Source organism: Panthera uncia, assembly GCF_023721935.1.
Source record: "Panthera uncia isolate 11264 chromosome B2 unlocalized genomic scaffold, Puncia_PCG_1.0 HiC_scaffold_25, whole genome shotgun sequence".
Taxonomy (NCBI): Eukaryota; Metazoa; Chordata; class Mammalia; order Carnivora; family Felidae; genus Panthera; species Panthera uncia.
This window is the reverse complement of record NW_026057581.1, coordinates 1348027-1358394: the sequence shown is the minus strand read 5'-3', so window position 1 is coordinate 1358394 and position 10368 is coordinate 1348027.

Genomic DNA, 10368 nt, shown 5'->3' with positions numbered 1-10368 from the left:
AGTCTCTTCTATTTTGTCCCCCTCCCTGTTTTTATTATTTTTGTTTCCCTTCCCTTATGTTCATCTGTTTTGTCTCTTAAAGTCCTCATATGAGTGAAGTCATAATGATATTTGTCTTTCTCTAATTTCACTTAGCACAATACCCTCCAGTTCCACCTATGTAGTTGCAAATGGCAAGATTTCATTCCTTTTGATTGCCAAGTAATACCCCGTTGTGTGTGTGTGTGTGTGTGTACACACACACACACACACACACACACACATATACACACACACACACACACACACACACATCACATCTTCTTTATTCATTCATCCTTTGATGGACATTTTGGCTCTTTCCATACTTTGGCTATGTTGATAGTGCTGCTATAAACATGGAGGTGCATGTGTCCCTTCGAAACAGCACACCTATATCCCTTGGATAAATACCTAGTAGTGCAATTGCTGGGTCATAGGGTAGTTGTATTTTTAGTTTTTTTGAGGAACCTCAATACTGTTTTCCAGAATGGCTGCACCAGCTTGCATTCCCATCTTCTAGCTTTTCTTAAGCCCAGCAAGTAGACTTATGGCTGTAGCTCTAAATTCTTGGTCAGATATATTGTTTATATTTGTTTTTAACAACGCTCTGGCTGTGATTTCTTCCTGAATTTTCATTTGGGGAAAATTCCTCCATCTTGTCATATTGGCTAAGTTTGTGTCTTTTGTGTGTGTCAAAAGCTTGTTATGTGTCCTTCACCTGAGTGTACTACTATATTAAAAAGAGGTCATACACTGTCCAGAACTGGCACTCCTGGAAGTGTTTCTGGTGTACTGTGCCCTCTGCTGTTGCATTTTGGCCTCTCTTTCCCACTGGTCAGTCCTCTGCAAAGCCCCTCGTTGCTTGCAGTGATGGAGTGTTTGGACCTTAACTAGGTTTGCCTGATTTGTTTGTTGAAGTAACCCTGGGGAGAAAAAAAAGAGGGGCAGAAGAAACTGCATCCCATAAAAAGAGAAAAAAGAAAGGGAACACAAAAAAACCAAACAACAACAACAAAAAAAAAACTGTAAGGCTGATTCACAGAAAAGAGAAATGAAAAAAAAAAAAAAGGCAAAGCAGAAGAAAAGAGGAAAGAAGGAAAAAGAAAAGAATAAAAAAGCTTGATTAAAAAAAAGGATAAAATGATATGACAAAATACAAATCAGAAAGTATGAGCCTGATTCCAAAAGGAAAAAACAAGAGTGAGGTAAAAGAGAGTTGTCTACTGGTGCCTGGGGGTTGTGGCCAGGCGGGTCTGGATAGAGGCTGGCTGGTTTGGGCAGCTTCAGTCTTGCCCCAGTAAAAAAGCAGTTGCCAGACTCGAAGGGGAGGGATTCAATGTAAGCATGTCCTGCCTCCACTGGGGGCCGCTGTGTTGTCTCTAAAGTCCCACCGTGTTGATGTTGGGGGGAAAATGGCGCCACCCCTATCTCTCCTCCTCACAACAGGGATCTCAACCCTTGCTGTTCAATCAGCCCTCACAGAATAGTGAGGGAGGTCAGATTGTCCTGGGCCTCAGTGATCCTGTGCTTTCTTGGTTCTCAGCTGGGATTAAAACCGGAAGTCCTAAAGGACCTGGCAGGGCATAGCTCTGCTCTCCTGCTCTGGATTAGAGCCTCTCCACCCTGCTGATGAAAGGCATTGGGCTGGCACCTGCTGGGTCTTTTGTCCTTGGGGAGACAATAAACCCTCTTCCAAAAGTACTCCAGGTGGGAGACTGTTCTTTCCCAGTGCTCCATGGAGATTGCCACACCACGCTATACATTCTGGAGCCAGCTCCCTCCTCCCCAGGAGTGCGTGCCATAGCTCTGCTCCAGAGAAAGTCATGCACTTCCAAAACTTCGGAGTTTGAGCTCCAGTTCTTGTTTGCAAAAAAGAACTGGGACACTCAGTACTTCCTGCTTCCCAGTCTGTGGTCAAGACAGGTTTTCCTCTTGTGCTAACTCGATGCCACACTATCTCAACCCCTCTCTTTCTCTCCCTTTTCCAGGGAACCTGGAAAAGGTTCCCTCCCCTCCTTCACGCCACTGTATTCTCTTTCCCATCTCACATCCACACACCTCACACATGCCAAGCTGTTTCCCTCCAGCTGTCGAGATCCTTCTGCGAGTCCTCAGATCAGTTTCCTGGGTGTTCCAAGTGATCTGGCTCCATTACAGCTGTGTTTGAGGGAGGTGGGATGCCCAGGGTTCCCCTACTTCTCTTCCATTTAACTCCTCCCCCATATTTACATTTTATTACTCATTGGTAGCTCAGTATATGTGATAACATATCTACCTGTCTTCCTTTCCGAGCTGTCTTAATGACAAAAAATTAACTTGATGAATCACTGAGGGGTCTGTAGTAGGGAACTGAGAAGTTCTTGTAAATCACTCCATAGGAAAGAATTCTTCTTAGGACAGCTACAGTCTCTATGTTGAACACCAAATATATTGCCATTTCAAAAATTTTTAGATTTCATACTCCTCATTTATGAAGAGAAGAGCCTCATTTATCTTTTGACATATATGTGAGACCAGAGTGAAAAAATTAACAGATTTCTTCATATATTTAAGTCTTCTACAAGTTGGGAATTATTTAGAAGAAAATTTTCTTAAAATTTATCTTTATATTTCCAATCTGTCAAAATTTCTGACATGTTCAATATTTGGTACTTAAAGTAATTTAATTGACATTTATCTAAGTATGCTGATGATTATTGTGGTACATTGTTTCTAAGAAATATATCTACTAACCAGATATATTTGTCTTTCTTTGCAGAAACAAAAAGTAGATACACCTGAAAATTCATGTCAATCTGACTATATAATGTCAAGTTACATAAAATGTGTTTCATATATATGTTTGGGTTCGGTGGTATTGAAAGGCCATTGATTTACTTTTTTCTGGTTTGTACTCATTTTCAGCCATAGCTAGTTGATTAGTGAAAGATTCTAGTAGAAAGAATATTGTTGAATATATTTCTTTCTTTGATAAAGCAAAAACAATGTTTCCCAAATGTTAACCATACAAGATTCTAACGCATGAGATGATTTTTGCATAGCGCCATCCACACAGCAGGCATTTCCTACATATTTATTTATTTATTGATCTATCTTGCCTCCCTGTAGCAACACTCTTTCATTCCCTGGATCTATTTATTTATACTCTTTGTTCTAGAAACCATCCATGCTGGTTTTTTAATGTCCCTGGCTTTGCAACAGGCTTTCTACCTGGATATTGTCTGCAAAATTCAGATTTAGAGAAAAGTTCAGCTCAAGTGCCATGTACTTCATGAATATGTTTCTATTTCCTCCAAATCAGACTTACTCATTACTTTTTGGAGGAGTCCTTCTTTGTTGCACTTATTAGTGCTAAGTAACTTAGCACTCAGGTTTGGGGCTGGATGTTCTCATATTATGCAATGTTGTTTTTCCAAACTGATAAAGAGCTATGAACCTTGGTTATGTATATGGTCTTCCATTTTTATTTGTAATACTGGAGTCAGGAAGCATAAAATTAATTTTGTCAATCAGATTCATCATGTGCTTACTTTGGGGCACCCTCTGGCTTCATGTGAGAGACTGACATCCAGCATTGTCCCTTTTTGGAATGTTTCCCCACCCTTCACATGCAACGGGTGACTTTTACTGTCTGTTCAGGATAGTTTTAGCCCATGTGAAAGAAAATATAAAGATAGTGAAGCCACATTTAGTAAATTAGTGGAAGAGGTGACAGGAAAATAGGGAATTCTTTTGTTTGTTTATATTTCAATTTACATTCAAGTTAGTTGGCATATAGTGCAATAATGATTTCAGGAGTAGATTCCAGTGATTCGTCCCCTGTGTATAACACCCATTGATCATCCCAACAAGTGTCGTCCTTAATGCCCCTTACCCATGTAGCCCACCCCCCTACCCACAACCCCTCCAGCAACCCTCAGTTTGTTTTCTGTATTTAAGAGTCTCTTATGTTTTGTCCCTCCCTGTTTTTATATTATTTTTGCGTCTCTTCCTTTGTGTTAATCTGTTTTGTATCTTAAATTCCTCATATGAGCAAAATCATATATTTGCTTTTCTCTGACTAATTTTGCTTAATGTACTCTACTTCCATCCATGTAATTGCAAATGGAAATATTTCATTCTTTTTAATCACCAAGTAGTATTCCATTGTGTGTCTCACATCTTCTTTATGCATTCATCTGTTGATGGAAATTTGGACTCTTTCCATACTTTGGCTATTGCTGATAGTACTGCTATAAACATTGGGGTACATGTGCCCCTTCAAAACAGCACAGCTGTATCCCTTGGATAAATGCCTAGTAGTGCAATTGCTGGGTTGTAAGATAGTTCTATTTTTAATTTTTTGAGGAGCCTCCATACTTTTTTCCAGATTGGCTGCACCAGTTTATATTACCACCAGCAGTATAAAAGAGATCCTCTTTCTCCACATCCTCGTCAGCATCTGTGGTTGCCTGAATTGTTAATTTTAGCCACTCTGACAGGTGTGAGGTAGTATCTCATTGTGGTTTGGATTTGTATTTCCCTGATGATGACTGATGCTGAGCATTTGTTCATGTTTCTGTTAACCATCTGGATGTCTTCTTTGGAGAAGTGTCTATTCATGTCTTTTGCCCATTTTTTCACTGGATTATTTATTTTTTGGGTGTTGAGTTTGAGAAGTTCTTTATAAATTTTGGATACTAATCCTCTATCTGATATGTCATTTGCAAATATCTTCTCCCATATCGTTGGTTGCCTTTTAGCTTTGTTGATTGTTTCTTTTGCTGTGCAGAAGCTTTTTGTTTTGATGAGGTCCAAATAGTTCATTTTTGCTTTCTTCATTTAGTTTCCATTGCCCTGGAGAGGTGTTGAGTAAGATGTTGCTCCGGCCAAGGTCAAAGAGGTTTTTGCCTGCTTTCTCCTCTAGGATTTTGATGGCTTCCTGTCTTATGTTTAGGTCTTTCATCCATTTTGAGTTTATTTTTGTGTATGATGTAAGAAAGTGGTACAGGTTCATTTTTCTGCATGAGACTGTCCAGTTTTTCCAGCACCATTTGCTGAAGAGACTGTCATGTTTTCCATTCAATGTTCTTTCCTGCTTTGACAAAGATTAGTTGGCCATATTTTTGTGGGTCCTTTTCTGGTCTCTATTATGTTCCATTGATCTGAGTGTCTGTTTTTGTGCTAGTACCGTACTGTCTTGAGGGTTACAACATTGTAATACATCTTGAAGTTTGGGGTTGTGATGCCTCAAGCTTTGGTTTTCTTTTTCAGGATTGCTTTGGCTATTTGGGGTCTTTTGTGGTTCCATACAAATTTTAGGATTGTTTGTTCTAGCTCTGTAAAGAATGATGGTGTTATTTTGATAGCGATTGCATTGAATATGTAGATTGCTTTGGGTAGTATCCACAGTTTAACAACAATTGTTCTTTCAATCCATGAGCGTGGAATGTTTTTCCATTTCTTTGTGTCTTCTTCAAATCTTTATAAGCTTTCTATGGTTTTCAGTGCATAGATTTTTCACCTCTTTGGTTAGGTTTATTCCTAGGTATTTTATGGTTTTTGGTGCAATTGTAAATGGGATCGATTTCTTGATTGCTCCTACTGTTGCTTCATTATTGGTGTATAGGAATGCATCTGATTTCTGTGCATTGATTTTGTATCCTGCGACTTTGCTGAATTCATGGATCCGTTCTAGAAGTGTTTTGGTGGAATCTTTTGGCGTTTCCATATCGAGTGTCATGTCATCTGTGAAGAGTGAAAGTTTGACTTCCTGCTGGCCAATTTGGATGCCTTTTATTCCTTTGTGTTGTCTGATTGCTGAGGCTAAGACTTCCAATACTGTGTTGAATAACAGTGGTGAGAGTGGACATGCCTGTCTTTTCCTGACCTTAGGGGAAAGTTCTCAATTTCCCTCCATTGAGATGATATTAGCGGTGGGTCTTTCATATATGGATTTTATAATCTTGAGGTATGATCCTTCTATCCCTACATTCCTGAGGGTTTTTATCAAGAAAGGATGTTATTCACCATGATCAAGTGGGATTAATTCCTGGGCTGTAGGGCTGGTTCAATATTCGCAAATCAGTCAATGGGATACATCACATTAATAAAAGAAAAGATAAGAACCATATGATCCTGTCAATCGATGCAGAAAAAGCATTTGACAAAATTCAGTATCCTTTCTTAAAAAAACCTTCGAGAAAGTCAGGATAGAAGGAACATACTTAAACATCGTAAAAGCCATTTATAAAAAGCCCATAGGTAATATATATATATTTTTAATTTTTTAACATTTATTTATTTTTGAGACAGAGAGAGACAGAGCATGAATGGGGGAGGGTCAGAGAGAGAGAGGGAGACACAGAATCTGAAACAGGCTCCAGGCTCTGGGCTGTCAGCACAGAGCCCGACGCGGGGCTTGAACTCACGAACCGCGAGATCATGACCTGAGCCGAAGTCGGACGCTCAACCGACTGAGACACCCAGGTGCCCCAAAAGCCCATAGGTAATATTATCCCTGATGGGAAAAAACTGAGAGCTTTCCTTCTGAGATGAGCAACACGACAGGGATGTCCACTCTCACCACTGTTGTTTGACATAGTGTTGGAAGTCCTAGCCTCAGCAATCAGACAACAAAATGAAATAAAAGGCATCCAAATTGGCAAAGATGAAGTCAAACTTTTGCTTTTTGCAGATGACATGATACTCTACATGAAAAACCCGACAGACTCACCAAAAGTCTGCTAGAACTGATACATGAATTCAGCAAAGTCACAGGATACAAAATTCATGTACAGAAATCGGTTGCATTTTTATATGCCAATAATGAAGCAAAAGAAAGAGAAATAAAGAAACCGATCCCATTCACAATTGCACCAAGAAGCATAAAATACCTAGGAATAAACCTGACCAAAGATGTAAAAGATCTGTATGCTGAAAACTATACAAAGCTTATGAAGGACATTGAAGAAGGTACAAAGAAATGGAAAAACATTCCATGCTCATGGATTGGAAGAATAAATATTGTCAAAATGTCAATACTACCCAAAGCAATCTATACATTCAATGCAATCCCAATCAAAATTGCACCAGCATTCTTCTTGAAGCTAGAACAAGCAATCCTAAAATTTGTATGGAGCCACAAAAGACCCCAAATAGCCGAAGTAATATTGAAGAAGAAGACCAAAGCGGGAGGCATCACAATCCCAGACTTTAGCTCTACTACTAAGCTGTAATAATCAAGACAGTACAGTATTGGCACAAAAACAGACACATAGACTGATGGAATAGAACAGAGAACCCAGAATTGGACCCACAAATGTATGGCTTACTAATCTTTGACAAAGCAGGAAAGAATATCCAATGGAAAAAACACAGTCTCTTTAACCAATGGTGCTGGGAGAACTGGTCAGGAACATGCAGAAGGATGAAACTAGACCACTTTCTTATACTATTCACAAAAATAAACTCAAAATGGATGAAGGTTCTGAGTGTGAGACAGGAAATCATCAAAACACTAGAGGAGAAAGCAGGAAAATACCTCTCTGACCTCAGCTGCAGGAATTTCTTGCTTGACACATCCCCAAAGGCAAGGAAATGAAAAGGAAAAATGAACTATTGGGACCTCATGAAGATAAAAAGCTTCTGCACTGCAAAGAAAACAATCAACAAAACTAAAAGGCAACCGACAGAATGAGAAAAGATATTTGCAAGTGACATATCAGACAAAGGGATAGTATCCAAAATCTATAAAGAATTCACCAAACTCCACACCCGAAAAACAAATAATCCAGTGAAGAAATGGGTGGAAGACATAAACAAGCACTTTTCCAAAGAAGACATCCAGATGACCAACAGGCACATGAAAAGATGCTCAGTGTCGCTCCTCATCAGGGAAATACAAATCAAAATCACACTCAGATACCACCTCACGCCAGTCAGAGTGGCTAAAATGAAGAAATCAGGAGACTATAGATGCTGGCGAGGATGTGGAGAAACAGGAACCCTCTTGCACTGTTGGTGGGAATGCAAACTGGTGCAGCCACTCTGGAACACAGTGTGGATGTTCCTCAAAAAATTAGAAATAGATCTACCCTGTGACCCAGTAATAGCACTACTAGGAATTTACCCAAGGGATACAGGAGTGCTGATGCATAGGGGCACTTGTACCCCAATGTTTATAGCAGCACTCTCAACAATAGCCAAATTATGGAAAGAGCCTAAATGTCCATCAGCTGACGAATGGATAAAGAAGTTGTGGTTTATATACACACTGGAATACCACGTGGCAATGAGAAAGAATGAAATATGGCCTTTTGTAGCAATGTGGATGGAACTGGAGAGTGTTATGTGAAGTGAAATAAGCCATACATAGAAAGACAGATACCATATGTTTTCACTCTTATGTGGATCCTGAGAAACTTACCAGAAGACCCTGGGGGAGGGGAAGAAAAAAAAAAGTTAGAGATGGAGGGAGGCAAACGATAAGAGACTCTTAAATACTGAGAACAAATGGAGGGTTGATGGAGGGATGCGGGAGAGGGGAGGGTGGGTGATGGGTATTGAGGAGGGCACCTTTTGGGATGTGCACTGGGTGTTGTATGGAAACCAATTTGACAATAAATTATATAATATAATATAATATAATATAATATAATATAATAATATATATATGTGTGTGTGTGTATATATATATATATATATATATATATATATATATATATGGAAAGCAAAAAGAGTGGACACACGGACCTAATTCCAAACAGACAGCAGGCAGATAATGGGGACTAGTCTCAAAAAGCCAAAAAAAAGGATGCTGTATTTTGTCCAATACTTTCTCTGCATCTATTGAGGATCATGTGGTTCCTGTTGTTTATTTTATTGATGTATCACATTGACTGTTTCGTGGTATTGAACCACCCCTGCAGCCCACGTGTAAATCTTACTTGGTAATGGTGAAAAATTCTTTTAATATATTGTTGGATCCAGTTGGCTAGTATCTTGTTGAGGATTTTTCATCCATATTCATCAGGGAAATTGGTCTGCAGTTCTTTTTAGTGGGGTCTTTGGTTTTGGAATCAAGGTAATGCTGGTCTTGTAGAATTTGTTTGGAAGTTTTCCTTCCATTTCTATTTTTTGGAACACTTCAAGAGAATAGTGTTAATTCTTTACATGTTTGGTACAATTTCCCTGGGAAGCCATCGGGCTCTGGTGTCTTGATTTTTGGAAATTTTTTGATTATTAGTTCAGTTTCTTTACTGGTTATGGGTCTGTTCACATTTTCTATTTTTGTTTCAGTTTTGGTAGTTTATATGTTTCTAGGAATTTGTCCATTTCTTCCAGATTGCCCAATTTATTGGTGTATAATTGCTTATAATATTCTCTTATTGTTTGTATTTCTGTAGTGTTGGTTGTGATCTCTTGTGTTTCATTTTGATTTTATTTATTTGGGTCCTTTTTCTTTTTGATCAGATTGGCTAGTGGTTTATCAATTTTGTTAATTGTTTCAAAGAACCAGCTTCTGGTTCATTGATCTGTTCTACTGTATTTCGGTTTCAGTAGCATGGATTTCTGCCCTAATCTTTACTATTTCACATCTTCCATTGGTTTTGGGTTTTATTTGATGTTCTTTTCCCTGCTAATTAAGGTGTAAGGTTAGCTTGTGTATCTAAGTCCTATCTTCTGTTTTTAGGAAGGCCTGGATTGCTATATACTTCCCTCTTATGACTGCCTTTGCCGAATCCTAGAGGTTTTGGGCTGTGGTGTTATCATTTTTATTTGCTTCTGTGTAATTTTTAATTTCCTCTTTAACTTCCTGGCTAGCCCATTAATTCTTTAGTAGGATGTTCTTTAGTCTCTGAGTGTTTGTTTTATTTCCAATTTTTTTTTGTAGTTGATTTTGAGTTTCATAACATTGTGGTCTGAAAATATGCACGGTATGATTTCAATCTTTTTGTACTTCTTGAGGGCTGATGTGTCCCAATATATGTTATATTCTGGAGAACGTTCTATGTGCACTCCAGAAGAATGTGTATTATGCTGCTTTAGAATGAAATGTTCTGAACATATCTGTGAAATCCATCTGGTCCAGTGTGTCATTCAAAGCCATTTTTTCCTTGTTGATTTTCTGTTTACATGATCTGTCCACTGCTATAAGGGGTTTTGAAGTCCCATACTATTGTGGTATTATCAATGAGTTCCTTTGTTAGTGATTAATTGATTTATATATTTAGGTGTCACCACGTTGGGGGCATAAATGTTAGATCATCTTGGTGGATAGACCCCTTAATTATGATATAATGCCCTTCTTCATCTCTTGTTACAGTGTTTATTTTAAAATCTAGATTGTCTGGGGGCGTCTGTGTG